We start from the raw sequence: 17,180 nt of genomic DNA on the forward strand, positions 1-17,180 counted from the left end.
CAGCACGTATTTCTTCATGAATAACAGAAGAGGTCGCATCAAATGGTTCAGCAATTGATGCTTTATAGAGGGGTTCATCAACACCCTTAAGCACATGTGGTACTTCCCTCCCTTTAGCACAGACATGAGGAGGGGAGTTTATGCCTAATTCTCCAATAGCAGCATTGTAATCATAACCTATTCCAGATGTTTGATTAACAGCTTGCTTACTGTAGAACTCTTTAGCCTTCGAACAAGAATTGAAGTAGGCTCTAACCTTAGTCTCAAGACCGGTGATCTTGTCTTTGAGAATAGTTTCGAGTTTTCTATAACAGTCAACTCTATTCTCTAGAAAAGATACCTGTTCTTTTAATTTGTCTTGATTAATGTGCACAAGTCTTAATTCATTGACCTCTTTCTCAAGGTCTGTGATCTGTAAACTTAACAGTTCATTATCACGACGTGCACAATCTAAGTTACCTCTTAGATGATAAACCATTTCAGCATCAGAAAGTTTTACCTCTATTCTTGACGATGAAGCTTTTCCATCAATAGCCATAAGAGCAAGATTTCCTTCATCTTCATCTTCACTGTCAGTATCATCCCAGCTTCTTCCCTTTGCCAGATAAGCCCTTTCAAAGTTCTTTCTTACTTGCTTTGGCTTCCTACATTCTGTGGCAAAGTGTCCCAACTCATTGCAGTTATAGCATCTAATGGTGCTTCGATCAACCATCCCTGTTTTGTACCCACCACTGCTGGTGTTAGAGGATGAAGATCCACCTTTCTGGAATTTGTTGTAGTTGGACTTGTACTTAAGCTTGGGATTCCTCCTGAATCTGACATGGGAGAATCTCTTGACAATTTGGGCCATTGATTCATCTTCCAATTGCTCTAGCTCTTCCAAGGAATAAAAATCATCACTTGATTGATTTGTAGTAGGAGGATCATATTCTGCTACTAACTCATTTTCCTCACCCTTGGAGAACTGTACCATTCTTTCTAACTGTTGAGATTGTTGTTGTTGTTGACCTTCAGCTACAAGTGCAGTAGATGTGCTGACCATTCTATCCTTCCCATAGACTTCCTTCTGTTGAATCTGCTCCAACTCATAGGTTTTTAACACTCCATAGAGCCTGTCCAAAGAAATCTCACTCAGATCTCTAGCTTCTCTAATGGCAGTGATTCTATGTTCAAGATGAGCTGGCAGTGTTAACAGGAACTTTTTGTTGACCTCCCTGATTGAATAATACTTTCCATTGATGTTCAGGTTGTTGATCAACGTATTGTACCTCTCAAACACTTCAGTAATTCCTTCTCCTGGATTTGATTTGAAATGTTCATATTCAGAGGTTAGGATTTCCAACTTGTTCTCCCTAACTTCCTCTGTGCCTTCATTAATCACCTCAATAGTTTCCCACATGTGTTTGGAATTTTTACAGTTCATCACATGTCTGTTCATCAAGGGATCAAGGGAATCAATTAATATTAATTGAAGGCTGGCATCCAAGGAGGCTTCTTCCTTCTCAGCAGGAGTAAAATCTTCAGGCTCTTTTGGATAGGTTCTAGCTTCAGTAGTCACCACACCATCTATTATTACCTCCGGTTCAATAATCATCGGAGTTTTTATACCCTTCTTTAACAAGTTTGAATATTTGGGATTTGCAACTTTTAAAAATAATAGCATCTTCTTCTTCCACATGATATAATTCTCTTTATCAAATTGTGGAATTTTAACGGTTCCAACTTTATGTGAAGTCATTATGAATTTTTGAATGAATAAAAATTCAAAGAGTTGAAAAATCACAAAAGTCTAGGATCTTGATTTGTTCGTTAATCAGAAGGCTCTGATACCAATTGTTGGGTCCCAATGTGTTTGTAGAAGGGGGGGTTGAATACAAACAGTACCGAATAATCGAATTAAATGCGGAATAAAAAATGTGAAACAAAATTCAAGTTAAATAAAAATATTATTAAACTTGAAAGGTGTTACAACAACTGTATCGATTACAAGGAATTAATCTCAAATTAATTATCACAAATCTAGAATAAATTCGACATGAACTTTTTCTATTTTTGTAATAAAAAGATTCAAATGCTAAACGCAATTTGAGATTAAGTTCTAGGGATTTTAATCCGCTAGATTGATACACAAGAACAAGAAAAAGATTTCTAGTGGATTAGATTTAACATTACAATCTAGAAATTATGATCTTGAATAAAGCAGATGAAGAATAATATGTTTCAGAGGCGGCTGCACTTTTGTTCTTGTATTTTGATTGAGTTGAATTTCAATTGCTGCTTCTCTGCTTCTATTTAAACAATCAGCTGAGTTAATTGAATTGGAATGACAATCCTTTGAGCTTGTATGACTTTCGGTAGGACAATTGAATGAACTAGCAAGACAATCTGAATGAACTAGCAAGACAATCAGAATGAACTAGCAAGACAATTACCCTCCTGATGTAACTTTCGGTGAGACAATTTAAAATGGCCTAGCATGACAATCGGTATGACAATCCTGATTGTCATGCTAGTTCATTTTCAATTGTCTTGCTGATTTAAAGCTTGAATTTAATCCAATTAAACTTCTGAAAATTCCTAAAATTCCTAGAATTAAATCAGAATTAATTAATCAATTAATTCAATTAATAAATAAATTATTCTTTGCAGATATAATTTATTTTCTTAATTAAATTAGATGAATTAATTAATTAATAGAGAATTAATTCTAGTCTTGAGCAGCAACCATTCTTCTGCAAATCTTCTGAAAATCACTGAAAATTATGAATCAATTCCACCACTTCAACGTTGACACTCGATGTACTGTCTGGTTCATGAGTGACTAACTTCCGTGACGTTTCTTCATGTTTTGACTCTGACACTTTGATTTTCTTCAGATTAAATCCTTGTAATTAATTGATACTCTGACGAGATCTCTATCACTTGATTAAATCCACGATCTTGATTTATTATCACTGAGGCATGATCAACTTCTTGAACTTCTTCCAGTGAATTAACTCCTCAAGTCTGTAGATGAACCTTGTTTCTGAATCCTTTGACAAATATTACTTTGCGAGATCTCTCTGACGGTCGATCCACTATTTACTTATTACATTCTTATTTGAGTTGAGTTGAATCCTCGAATATACAAATAGGTCTATGACATATGACTTACAAGGGTTTCAAAAATTTCCCAAAAATTGGGGTTATTACAGTCTCCCCTCCTTAAAAGGATTCCGTCCCGGAATCAGATAGAAAGTGAATAGGGATACTCTCTTAGCATTGCACTTTCTAACTCTCGAGTAAATTTTCCCACATTGTGGTTCTACCATCAAACTCTTACTAGTTTGATAACCCTTCTCCTAAGCACTCGTTCCTTTTTACTCTATACCCTTCCTGGTTGCTCCATATAGGTTACGTCTGGTTGCATGTCTATGCGCTCATATGCCCCTATTTGTCTGGCATCCGAATTACACTTCCTTAACATTGATACGTGGAACACGTTATGAACTTGCTACAGGTTCGGGGGTAGGGCTAGCTCATATGCTAACTTCCCAAACGTCTTAATATATCCAAGGGTCCAACAAATTGTAGACTTAGCTTTCCTTTCTTTCCGAACCTCATCAATCCTTTTCAAGGGTTTCCAAGGGGATACCTATAACATTACTAGGCCCCCTATTTCATACTCTTTGTCCTTTTTTGAGTCAAATCAGCATACCTCTTATGTCCATCTTGGGTTACTACCAGCCGTCCTCTGATTAGATCTATTATATCCCTGGTCCTTTAGACTACTGCGGGTCCGAGCATCTTGCGCTCTACAACTTCATCCTAACATAAGGGAGATCGACATTATCTTCCCTCAAGGATCTCATAAGGTGACACCTCAATAATGACATATGATCTATTGTCGTGATATAACTAAATCTGCGTTAAGTGATCATTCCAAATTCTTTCAAGTCTATTGCACAGACTCTCATTATAGCGTTTAGCATTAGAGCTTTTACTTCTCAATACCCATTCTTTTCTAGTTCGTAATCGCTACAACCTTCCGTTCCTAATATTATACTAGTTATACTTTTGCTCGTTAGCATTCTATAACCTTTTAATAATCACGTCAACCTTAGTATCACGAATGTGTTCCCATTCCGCATACTACCACCACTTTATTACTCCTTTTTCAGCTGCTTCTATCTTTGGAAGCTTGATCAATCATATAGAAGTAAAGGAATTTGTTGAGAGATCACTATGATCATGAACACTTGTTATATTGCATAGTTAGTACAGAAGGTGGCCAGCCTTTAGTACTTGACAAGCAATTAAACAATAGATGGTATCCTACTAGGCTTCTATCACACAGATAGATAGTCATTCGGCAATACCTCCCCTTCTGGAAGGGTTGTTCTTCTCAGATTACATGAAATGAAAAGAAGAGAAAAGAACGAACTGAAGAGAATTGTATATATAAAAAAAATATATATACTGCCACAAAATATCTGGCTTGGAACCTACCTCTGAATTATAGAGGTTTGTCATAGGAGAACAAAACATAAACGTATTTATATCAGCATCAAGTATTATAGCATCGTATTTCCCATGCCTAAATATTTCTATTCCGTCCATCATTCCATGGACCCACACTCTTCCTCGAGCTTATACATAATCACCTTTGAAACTCCCTCGACATCGAAAATCGAATCTGGGATCTCATTCTATACATCATCGTTACTATAATTCTATGCTTGCACCGCAACCTTCCTCGTATAATAATACGACTCTCTATTGATAAGAAAGAATAATTATTCACCAGGTAGATACTCTACTTAATTAGTCTATCAATGATAACTTATACACTACCACGACCCGATTAGTGGTACTCAATCTCAACACCCATTCCAATACAACTCTCACGGTTGTAATCAGCTCACTACTCGCAGAATCATTGCTGCCTTACTATGGTCCATCACTGACCCACTGTCATCATTCACTTTCCATGAAATCTTAATAGCTAACCATACGGAGTCCATACATGTCGTATCAAATCCTTCTAAGGAGGTAACATAATCACCATTTCTGATTCATGAAGAACACTCATGATCCTGACATACATACATGACATGAAGCAGATAAAAGTGCAGAAGAGTTTCAATCAAAGCAACGATAGCAGGTTAATACTATTCTTAATCATACGCCCTAAATAGAAGAATTAACTCAAGGGTTCATCTAGTCCTTTTTGAAACATGGTCCTGGATTATCTCAAGATAGGACCTTCTAAGATAGATAGCCCGTTCATGGCGATTACACGAATTAAACCTTTACCAACTACTATTACGGTTGGGTATTGCACAGTCATCAGAAGGAATGTCAATCTTCCAAACCATAATTCAACCTTCACATTTTTAACCATCATCACTGTATTCTTTTGGCACACGCGCCTATAATTATCCTCTTACCCTTAAAGTGTCGGCCACCTCTTTGGCCTTTCCTGATAGTAAAATTTCCTTACAGTCAATGTCATTTTAACCACCTCCAAATAAATTTTCTACCTTATTTCCGATCACTGCTTGAGTGAAGATGTTTTCCTTAAAATCAGATGGGAAAAAAAATATCACCATTTTTCCATAAGTTATTGCCTCAGTCTTTAGAGGCTAATCACTGTCAAGACTGACTCTCAATCATACTTAGAACATTTGTTTTTATCTTAAGTCCTAATTGCCCTGAACAATTTCGACCATTACTGGTTCGATCCATACTTTCTCGTGGTTTAACACGTGCCCCACTTGGCATCATTATAATTACGTCATATTTCCTTTATCCACATTTCTATTCTTGAGAATTTTGAATATTACCTTTTTTCTTATAAAACCTCTAAGGTTATCCTTCAATCGTTCCTCCTGTATTCCCTAGATACAGGGCATATCACAATACCATTTACTAATAGTAGAACCATTGTCTATATACTTCTGCAAAATTTCTCCACTGATTCTTAAAGGTTGTTGTTACCTTAACCCTTTCCCAATCATACTGTCAAAACTCATACTGTCCCTATTAAGGGTGACATGCCAACCTTTATGCAGTCCCCTAGGATTCATTTTAAGTTACCAATGTTCTATCCTTAATTCCACCTTTAAAAGGTACCTGCATCCTTCCACGAATAAATCAAGTCATATTTCCTTGATAGATTATCATATTCATCATTCCCACCTCGATAGTCTATACCTAACTTCATAATAGCATCCTTATTCAAATTGAGGTCAATCCATATGGCCTCCAAAAGATAACAACGGTTATCCGCTTGTCTTGCCTAATTTGGTAACGATAACAAGGATGTTCTGGAAGATATTGGTCGTGTTCAACGTGAACTTCTTCTTAATAATTCCTTATTTACTTCTGTTGTTTATCTCAACAGTCACCTCAATGTTGGGATATCTTTCATACCTGGCGTCTCCCTTTCTGGGTATCAAGCCACCGGTCTTACATTTCCTTCTTGAAGGTCACTTCCTTCATCCAATTTTTCCTAATTTCTTACTTCCTTATCCCCTTAGTCTATCCGCGTCTCATTATTTATCCTTCGAATTATCTCAAGGTTTCCTCGAATCCTCCCAACTTACAGGGGATAAACTATATGTATCTCTTATGCCCTCAACCATCAATTTTAACTTATGGTGAATCACCCTCATCCTGACGAATGTATACTTTTCTATTTCTATTGCTACGAGTCGTTAGGGTTTCCTCATACCCAACTCCCTTATCATACCTCAAACTCTATTGCCGTTATATTCCTTTCCACTTCAATTTCTTTTTATTTTCCTTTCTCTTATCATTATTTCATGAACCAACACAACATAAGCATTGATTTCAAACATCCCGTCATTCTGGATTCGTGTCCTCAGAACGAATCTTGATAACTTTTACAACTTAGATTCATAATTTATCATACTCGTCTGCCTTTGTTCTGGCTCTAAAGCTTTTACACTATCTCCTTATCTTTGGGAATTACTTTCCCGAAAACAATTGACTGAACTTAAATCAGTTTATTATAATCTCTTGCTCCGTGCCTTCCTTGGCCTTTTACCGGCGGGTGGTCTCTCTCTTAGGAGGGTAAATGATAAAAACAGTCTTTTGTGATTCGTCAATCATTTAGAATCTCAAATGATTCCTATATTTCCTTTAGCCAGGCTCTTGCCTCGACTGGGTCAGCTTGTTCCTTGGAACTCTGAGAGCTTAGCGATTTAAAGGTCCTGAAAGAATTTCTCACCGCACTGTCTCCTCAGGGTGGTGGTTGGGGATAATAGTCTAAGTTCTTTTTAGACAGGTCCATGAATTGCCGTATAGGAGTACCGTCTCGGGTCTCCTTTCCTTACTCGACTTTCTGTTTCCTTAGTATGAAATGTTTCATCCTACTCCCCATAATTGGGGTCATCTTTTAATTTAAAATCCTCATTTTCCACTCCATTATGTCATGGGTTCCTTCTATCTTGATGGCGACCTCCCTGACTATCACGTTCAGGGTTTGCTCTAAATCTTATTCCTCAAACTATGGCTCTCATCTAAGTTCTCATCCTTACGCTCTTGAACTTTTGGAACCCAAATTCTATAGGAATACCTCATTATTCCCTTATCATCTTTCTCGATATTAATCTTTTATCTAATTGTTGGCTCCCTGCCTTCATTCATAACTTTTTCTGGCACAATATGATCTTTTCCAATAATTCGGGCTGTATTGCAATCTCAAACATCTTTTCGGTACCGGCTCCGGTTACCTTCAATTCTATTTCCATTTTCTCAAAATCTCTTATAAACTCTCCAAAAGACATTATCATCTTGAGTCTCTCCTTTTTACTAAGGGCATCAGCCACCATATTGGCTTTCCCCGAATGATAAAGAATCTCCCAATCATTATTCTTGATTAGCTCTAACTGCCTCCTCTGGCATATGTTGAGCTCTTTCTACGTGAAAATGTACTAGAGCACTTATGGCTTAGGTAATTCTTGCACTTCTCTCCATACAAGTAGTGCCTCCAATCCTTAGGGTAAAACTATTGCCACGAGCCTAAGCTCATGAGCGGGGATATCGAATTTCATATTACCTTAATTGTCTTGACATGTACGCGATTACCTTACCGTGCTGCATAAGCACGCACCCTAAGCCCTTGTGCGAAGCATCACTATACTTCACAAAATCTCTTTTTCCATCCGGCAACGCCAGTATAAGGGCCATCACCAACCTCTGCTTCAGTTCTTGAAAGCTGTTCTCGCATTTCTCTGTCCATTCGAACTTCTCAGTCTTACGAGTAAGCCGCGTTAAAGGGGCTACTATCTTTACAACTTGAACGACCCTCCGGTAGTGACCGGCCAATCCTACCTCTGGTAGTCGACCAAACCATGGTCATCAATTCATCAGTGGTCCTTTATCCAATCCTGTCAGGATCCTCCATGGGATCCTCCTCAACAACTATCCCTTCTAGGACAACATCCTCAACCGCTAAATCCTCAATATCAACATCGTCCGGTCCTGCATTAGGACACTCTATCGGATCCACAATCCGATCTCCAATTAGTAATAAAATATCATCGCGATGTTTCTCCTCAACCTCAGGGTTCGGAGTCCCGCTACCATATACGATAACGAACTACGCTCCTATCACGATATTTATAAGGGTTCCCATAAGGGTTTTAACTGTCAGTACTACGTTAGGTAGCCCGACTATGAACTTGGCAAGAGTTCTTATTATCTTAGTGAACTTATTATCTTAACGTCCCATCATCTCTGAGGTTTATAACGCTTAGCTCTGATACCATTTCTGTAACACCCCCAGATCCGGGGTCGGGGATCCGGGTAGTCACGAGTTCCATTTCCCTTAATAACACCCAATCTTAATAATTACTCAACTACTCTGTATTGTGACCCCACAATAAACACACACACCACACGTTATAGTCTCAGAGATGAACATCCAAAAATAACCACAAGTCTTTGAATCCATAATTTAAAAGTTATTACAACCCAAAATGATTACTTGATAAATTTACAGTTAATTGCCATTATCTGCCACAAGTTATAATTATACATAATTGATTCTCAAAAGTAGATGGTCTGATCTACAATAGATCTACCTCTGCAGCTATAGCAGCTACAACATCAACGGGAAGACGCGGGACGGTTCCCACGCGCTTACGCTGGGTCTGCTGGAGTCTGGCCATCTTTCCTAACTGTTGTTGTGTGATGAAGAAATAAAGCAAGGGTGAGCAGCAAGCCCACCAAAATAATATGTATAATGATTAATAGTATATGAGCCTACTCATAATACTCATGAAAGTCTTGGTCAAAAGAAATGAACCAAGTTTGATATCTTAATGCGATGAAGTCGCAAAATATTCAGTATATATACATATATACTTTTCAAAATATTGGAAGTCCTCTTCCATGCATAATATACACAAAGTCCCAGTGTATAACTGTATAAAAAAATATCGTTGCAAGGTGATCTCATATATCTAACCTTGTCTCAACGTTTTTCTGAAAATCTTTGTCATTCATAAGACAATTATTAATTAGATATAAGTTTAAAAGATGAGGTTACCAAATACCCCAATATACTTATATCTTTCCCAATACCACTTGAACTACCACCGTTCAAGTTACAATCAGTTTCAAAAGTTCATCACATAGATGAGACTACAAGACAAGATTTGAATAGATTCAATCTTTGAAATATTATTGAATGAAATAAAGTTACGAGATACTTTATTTAGTCCCGATATATATATATCCACATATATATATCTCTTAAACATTTCCTGGAACCTCTGTTATGTAAAGTATGAACAGAGTTTGAAACATCCAATGAATTTTGGAAAGGAAAAGAATTTTGGCATAAACCAGATATCTTGCTGATCAGGCAAAGATACCAATAAGTAACCTTTTCTACTGTAGATGGATGAATTCCTCACCGGTCATCACCCTGGCCGCATTAGGACCTCGCGCTAGACCGTTACCCGGCCCCTCACGCGTTGATGGACTGCCACCCAGCCACTTACACTTTCATAGACCGTACCCCAGCCTGTCGCTTATGCCGACTCAATTAGATGGGCTTACTTCCCGAACATTGGGCAAGTAATCAATTCATTTACCAAAACTGCAACCTCGTTGCGAATATAAAACACATCACAGAGCCGGATTCCCCAGGTTTTGAGCGAGTATTTAAATCCCCTTAAAAAGGAAGATCTTAAATATAAAAATGAGTTTTGGGATCCGCTCTAACTTTTAAAAATCATTTTGAAGACTCGAAAACACTTTAAAGAGTGTTTGGAGTAAAGCTGATTTAATGAAGTAAATCAGTCCCCATATATTAGAAAATATCTGAATATTATTATTTAAATAATATTCCCATAAATAATAATCTTTATAAAAATAATTGAAGTAGAAGTATTAAAACTTATACTTGAAACGAGTATTAAATAACCAAAGATATACTTATATGAAAGTACTATCTTTATTTGAATAATCGAAAATAAGTTTGATTATTTACACCTTATTCTTTAATAAAATAAAGAACAAATCTCAGCAAATAATCGGAGTCATAGATCCTCAAATGAATATTCAAAAATATTCATTAAATAATATAAACCGAGTCATAAGCCCTCGAATGAATATTCAAATATTATTCAAATAATAAAATAAAAGGAGTCATAAGTCCTCGAATGAATATTCGAAATAATATTCAATAATAAAATAAAGGAGTCATAAGTCCTCAGATGAATATTCGAAATAATATTCAATTATAAAATAAAGTTAAAGTTATCGAATAAACCTTATTCGATTAATAGTTTTGAAAACTATAACCATATATATATAAAAATATATATATTATACTCGGGAACATCGACTCCCGGTTTAGAAATATGTTCACCTTTGGGTCCCCTATACTAAGGGTATACGCAACTACTGCTTATCTCTAGCATAGGTATTATGCAACTATAAGCATCGAAATCAACAGATAGATAACCAGATTACGAAACAGACATGCATATATACCATATCAGCATGCTCCAATATATCGCAAAATTTGCTAATAACAATCATGCACTTATCACAAGATAATGCATATACATATATTTACATCACAACAACAGTTATAACGGGTAGAAAACTTGCCTGAGCGACTGGGGGTTACGAATGGCTCGGGACGAGTCTGGTAACCTATAAGCAACAAGTAAGTTGGAATTAAACCAAAGTCACTTGTAAATCTATACCCTAACCAACTCAGACTCTAACGCTCGTTTTGCGCTCACTGATTCGCTTAAGTCACTCGGGTACCCTCGGCTCCACCATTTTTAATAATTTAACCTTTACGAGTTTTAAAGCGATTCCTTCGCGAGTGTCTTACCAACTGCCTAACACACTTACCATAAATGTTTCATACATTAATTAACCCTTTTTGGTCCTTAACCTATGTTTCAAAGTAAGGCGAGGGGAAAAGTTTCGTTCGCGAAACGCCGTTACTTGAAACGGTCGTTTCTCCTAAACCGTGCATCGGAATCGAACGAACTACATATCAAAACGAAGCTCGTAACATGAGCTATCTAAACATGGCAGTGGTCATATTCTAGCAGGGGGTTCTCGGGTCCTAATGTTATGCACAAAAACAGTCCAAAGAAAATCGGACGTTACGACGGCTATGTTTACGCGATTACCAATGTTTAAACTACTCCAATTAACCACCAACCAACTCATAACCATCAATACAACAAAACTTCACCTAAACCATACCACATCAGTCCATAATCTCCAAGGTTTTCAACTCAAACAACCACAATCAAGACCTATGAACTATAATCAAGCTTCAATTACCAAAACACTTCCAAATCAAACCAAACTACTAATAATCACAATCCATGCTTCTCATTTCAACACACCAACCATTAAACTTACTAAAAAAATAAAGTAAAGGCTAGGGTTTGAAGTTTATACCTTCCTTGGGAGGTGTTAAGTTGCTAGGAAGCCTTAGGGAGCCTCCTACAAGCTTGATCTTTCCAAAGAAATCAAGAACACAAAGTTAGGCTTTGAAGTTTCTAAAAGTCCGATTTAAAGAACTGTCAAAATGAGGGTCTTACCATGATTATTTGGACGAGACTTGTGAACAAGAGTTGTAGGCCATCTCAATACCTTTCCAATGAGCTATAGAACACAATATTTGAGTGAGAAATGAAGGAGATACAGCAGTTTTAGTGTTCTGGTTCTGTTTTGGCCGAGAGCATGAAGAACAATGCCTTGGTTTCTTTTTGATTTTGATGAAAAATGATTTGCTTGGCTTGGTTGGTTTGATTTTTATGTTTGTTTTAGTAAATTACCTAGTTGCCCTTGATTTTGTGTGGTTAAAAAGTCACCACATCTCCTTCCTTTTTTGTCATGCTTGTGTCATCCTCATGATGTCATCCTCCCCTCCTTGTCCTCTTTCTATTGGCTGGATGACATCATCCCCACTAATCCCCTTGATTAACTTCCTAATCGTTTGCCTAATGACCGCTGATCTGTTATACGGTTTGCTTAACTTTCATTTTCGTTTATCGTTTGAGGGATCATACCCGGGATCTTATTACTTAGGTTCCCTTAACCTTTCTCAATATATTATATTCCTTTTATGATCCTCTCCTATAATCCTTTAATTTAAATCCTTTTTATCCTGTTACCTTTTTCTCAAATCTTTCCGTATCTAGTGTATTTCCGGGAAAAATCAAAGTGTTCGGATTTGGATTCTGACGATCTTTACATACACTTATATCCCATATAAAGTACTAATAAAATCTCAGAATATCCATATCAGAACCCCTACATAGTGTGGCATGAAAAGTTTTCTCATTCAGCAAAAACACTATTCATAAGGGTTTCAAAAATTTCCCAAAAATTGGGGTTATTACATAAGTGGCTCAGTGGGAGTCCATCAAATGCGTAAGTGGCTGAGTGGCAGTCCAGCATAAGGTCCTATTGCGGCCTGGGTGATGACCAGTGGGGAATTCGTCCATCTACTAGTAGAAAAGGTTACTTATTGGTATCTTTGCCTGATCAGCAAGATATCAGGTTTATTGCAAGGTTTTCTCCTTTCCAAATTCATTGGATATTGCAACTCTGTTTATAATTTTGATAACAGAGGTTTTCAAGGAGTGTGTGAAATGTATATATATATAGGTGTATATATATATCGGGACTTAATGAAGTATCTCGTAACTTCTTTATTTATAATGATATTTCAAAGATTGAATCTATCCAAGTCTTTTTTTGTAGTCTCATCTATGTGATGAACTTTTGAAACTGATTATACCTTGAACGGTGGTAGTTCAAGTAGTATTGGGAAAAGATATAAGTATATTGGAGTATCTTGTAACTTCATCTTTTAAACTTATATCTAGTAAATGATTATCTTAAGCATGTCAAAGATTTTCAGAAAAATGTTGAGACAAGGTTAGATATATGAGATCACCTTGCAATGATATTTTTATACAGTTATAAACTGGAACTCTGTGTATATTATACATGTCAGAGGATTTCAAAGATTGTGAAAAGTATATATATATACTGAATATTTTGCGACTGGGTCACGTTAAGATAACAAACTTGGTTCATTTCTTTTTGACCAAGACTTTCATGAGTACTATGAGGATGCTCACATATTGTAAATCATTATACATATTATTTTGGTGGGCTTGTTGCTCACCCTTGCTTTCTTCTTTCATCACACAACATCAGATAGACAAGATGAATAGGACCAAGCTCCCAATTCGCGAGCGGATAGGAAACGTTCTGTAGTTTCCTATAGGCGTTGATGTCGCTGTAGCTGAGGTAGGAACTACCAATAGGCTAGGCTTTCAACTTTTGATGTACCATACTTATGTATCTTTATGAATTGTAATAATGGCAAAAAAATGTAAATTTATTCGGAAACCCTTTTAATGTGTAATGGCATATAATTGTGGAATAAAATGACTCGTGTTATTTTTGGATATTCATCTCTGAGACTATAACTTGTGGTGTGTGTGTTTATTGTGGGGTCACAGTACGGAGTAGTTGATTGTTTATTAAGATTGGGTATTATTAAGGGAAATGGAACTCGTGACAACCCTGATCCCCGACCCCGAATTTGGGGTTGTTACAGTTTTTAACATGAAAATATAAATATCCAATTCTAAATCATAATCCATTGTTCACTTGATATCATAACCATGTTCACCTGATGATCATTATTCTCAGTTTTGTCATTGTGACTTGCTGAGCTAGTTAGCTCATTTGTGCGATATTGTTTCTGTTCTTTTCCAGTTAAGAAGGAACCGGTTGGTACCGAGGATCCCCAGTCCAGCGCGAGAGCTAGGGGTTCAGGTTGATTGAGCTGAGCTAGTATGCTTCTTTTGGGATAATTTAAGTCTGTAAAAGTTTGTAATAATGTTTAATACTCAGTTTTGAGTTTGGAATAGTTGGGATTTAAACGTTTGTAATATAATAGTGTGTTTGACTTGTGTGCATACTTTAACCTGTTGCGGTCCGTGGTGGTTGGTAAGTAGGGTCACTGCAGATTATTATTATCTTTATTATTGTTATAAGCAGGTTATAAATAAGGTGTGTGTGTGGACCCCAAACTTCTGACCCGGGTTTGGAGGGCGCCACAGGTTTGGTATCAGAGCTACAAGTTATAAGTCACTGACACAACCCTAGGTTGACGGGAATGGATAGAGGGTTAGGATTAGAAGTAAGGAATAGAAAGATAGAACGTCGAGAGGTTGAGTGCTTCGGTATAACAGGTATTAGTGTAATTCGCGTTATGGTTCGAGATTCTTATATTACGACATGATTTCAGATAGCAGCGATGGCCGACTCTTTTATTCCCGTATCAGCTGATCACTCAGAGCCTTCAGTTGGAGTACCATCATCAGATCCACGACCTGTTATTCCACCTGTATTGGCTATTCTACCTCCACCTGTGTTACAGCCCGTACCACTGCAGGCTATTCCACCTCCAGGCATGAGGCCACCTATCAGAGGACCCCCACCCGCTGATTCAGATTCCACTGGAATTCAGTTGCGAGTGCCCCATTCCAGTCTACATTTCCCCCAGTTCCTTACTACCGGTATGAGGCTCTTCTATTGGAGCGTGATTCCTTACTGGCCCAGATCAGAGAGCTACAGCATATCATCAGGACTACAGATGTTGATCGTGGTGTGAGGGAGCTTCGAGAGGAGATTCATGTGACACGAAGGGTTCTTGAGGCTAGGCTACATGGAGCTACACTACCTGGCAGAGGCCCTGATGCACTGATGGGCTGGGCTACTGAGGTGATGGAGGACTTTGAGAGGCTGGCAGGACCAGAGTTTCCTTGGAGCTGAGTCAGAGATTCAGAAATGGAGATGCTGAGCAGTGTTGTTATGGTTGTATAGTATGTGCAGTAGTGTGTATCAGTAGACTTTTGAGTTGTATTTATAGACTAGCTATACTGACTAGTGAGTAGGTCGTTGTACCCTTTTGCTTTTACTTCTGAAGCGTCTTTACGCTTGTACTACCTAAAACTTTTGGATCTATATATATATCAGTACCTTCTTCTTTTCCAGTACTGTCATTTACTTTATTACACATGTTTTACTTTACCTTATTTATTGCACCAGCTATACCCTGCGATACTATGTACCCTGTTTTCCATAACTGTTTATATTCTGTAAAGAAGCATGCAATTTACTTAGTTATAACTGTTTTTAAAAAGAAGATATTTTTGTTTTATAAAACTTTTCTTTTCTACAAAGAATTTGGTTTAAAAGCTAAATAAGTTGTTTGATTCTTTACAGAAAAATGCCTCCTAGAAGAAATACCCGCACCAACACCCAGAATGAAGAAACCAACGACAATAACAACCAAGATGATACAAATCCAAATGTGAACCCAGGACCCATGGACCCAGCAATAACCCAGATTCTTCGAATCTTGGCCCAACAAACAGTTCACCTGGCACAACAACAACAAAGGCAAACTAATCCCCAGGTAACTTTTAAAACTTTTCAGGCAGTAAACCCACCAGAATTCATGGGTTCCCTAGAGCCGATTGAAGCAAATGTTTGGATAAAGGAAATAGAGAAGGCATTTGCCTTAGTAAAAGTAAAGGAAGAACAGAAGGTTGAGTTTGCAAGTTACTATTTGAAGAATGAGGCCACCTATTGGTGGGAGATGGTGAAGACATTGGAAGGTACAGATGTTATTACTTGGGAGAGGTTTAAGGAATTGTTTTTAGAAAAGTATTTTCCTCAGTTTGTCCAAGATCAAATGGAGCTGAAGTTTTTAGAATTAAAGCAAGGGAACATGTCGGTAACAGATTATGAGGGTAAGTTTGAGGAATTGTCAAGGTATGTGCCGTCGTATGTGGATACTAAGAGAAAGAAGGCTAAAAGATTCCAGAAAGGTTTGAAACCATGAATCAGAGGGAAGGTAGCCATTTTTGAATTGGATACCTATGCAGGAGTGGTACAGAAGGCTATGATCGCAGAGACAGAGAGTGAGATGTTCCAGAAGGAAAAGGAAAGCAAGAAAAGGAAATTTGAAGGGAATAAGGGCTAGTCACAACTAGGGAAGTTTCCAAATTTTAAGAAGGGCAAGTTTCAGCCATGGAGGAATTTTAATTTCAGGAGACAAAATACAAGCGAAGGAGGCCAGAGCAACCGTCCAGTTAATGCAAATCAGCCGAATCAGTTGAGACTAACTTTTCCAGATTGTCAATTATATGGGAAGAAGCATGGGGGAGTTTGTAATAAGTTGAATGTAGTTTGTTTCAAGTGCAACCAGAAAGGGCACTATTCGAGGGAGTGCCGAAATCAGCCAGCAAGAGAGTCAGTAAATAAGGATCAGCCTATCCGGAATCCAGCAGTGAAGGTTCCAGCCATTGGATTTATGTGTTTTAAATGTGGGAAACCAGGACATATAGCCAGGGATTGCAAGACACCAGCCCTAGTCAGTAATGCATTGAGGATTATGGGATCTACCCCAGCAGTGAATGAGACTTCAAGGGCTAGAGTTTTTGACATGTCTGTAAAGTATGCTATCCAGGATACGGATGTCGTGGCAGGTACGCTTAATATGAATTCTTTATGTGCCAAAGTGTTAATAGATTCGGGAGCAACTCGATCGTTTGTTTCACAAGATTTTGTTAGTAAGTTAAATTATCCAGTTGAGT

The sequence above is a fragment of the Apium graveolens genome, chromosome 9 (assembly GCF_009905375.1).
Source record: "Apium graveolens cultivar Ventura chromosome 9, ASM990537v1, whole genome shotgun sequence".
Classification (NCBI taxonomy): Eukaryota; Viridiplantae; Streptophyta; class Magnoliopsida; order Apiales; family Apiaceae; genus Apium; species Apium graveolens.